This window comes from Nestor notabilis, unplaced genomic scaffold (genome assembly GCF_000696875.1).
Source record: "Nestor notabilis isolate BGI_N333 unplaced genomic scaffold, ASM69687v1 scaffold13639, whole genome shotgun sequence".
Classification (NCBI taxonomy): domain Eukaryota; kingdom Metazoa; phylum Chordata; class Aves; order Psittaciformes; family Psittacidae; genus Nestor; species Nestor notabilis.
In genome coordinates, this window is record NW_009943336.1 from 1 (window position 1) to 214 (window position 214).

Sequence of the window (214 nt, forward strand, 5' to 3'; positions counted from 1 at the left end):
TGTGGCACTGCCGGGTCCGGCCGGCCGGCGCCGATAACGCCAGCCAGGCGTACTACACCGCCCTCATCAACGTGACGGTGCTGAGCCCCGAGCGCGGCGGCCCCACGCTGCTGAGGATCGACCGCGGCCGCTACGGGCAGGATTCCCCCAAGGTGGAGGTCAAGGGCCTGCTCGTGGCTCCCGGCCCCCCCAACGGAGGTAAAGCTCCCCTTGC

The 214-nt window shown here is 71.5% G+C and overlaps 1 protein-coding gene across 1 annotated transcript in view; it reads left to right on the plus strand.

The window, feature by feature from the left end:
• Nucleotides 1-6: 6 nt before the first annotated feature.
• RNF130 (ring finger protein 130) overlaps nt 7-214 on the plus strand; it is a 42233-nt gene continuing 42025 nt past the window's right edge. The window contains exon 1 of the mRNA XM_010021877.1: nt 7-198. The gene's annotated coding sequence lies outside the window, so the exon portion shown is untranslated. The remainder of the gene's footprint in view (nt 199-214) is intronic.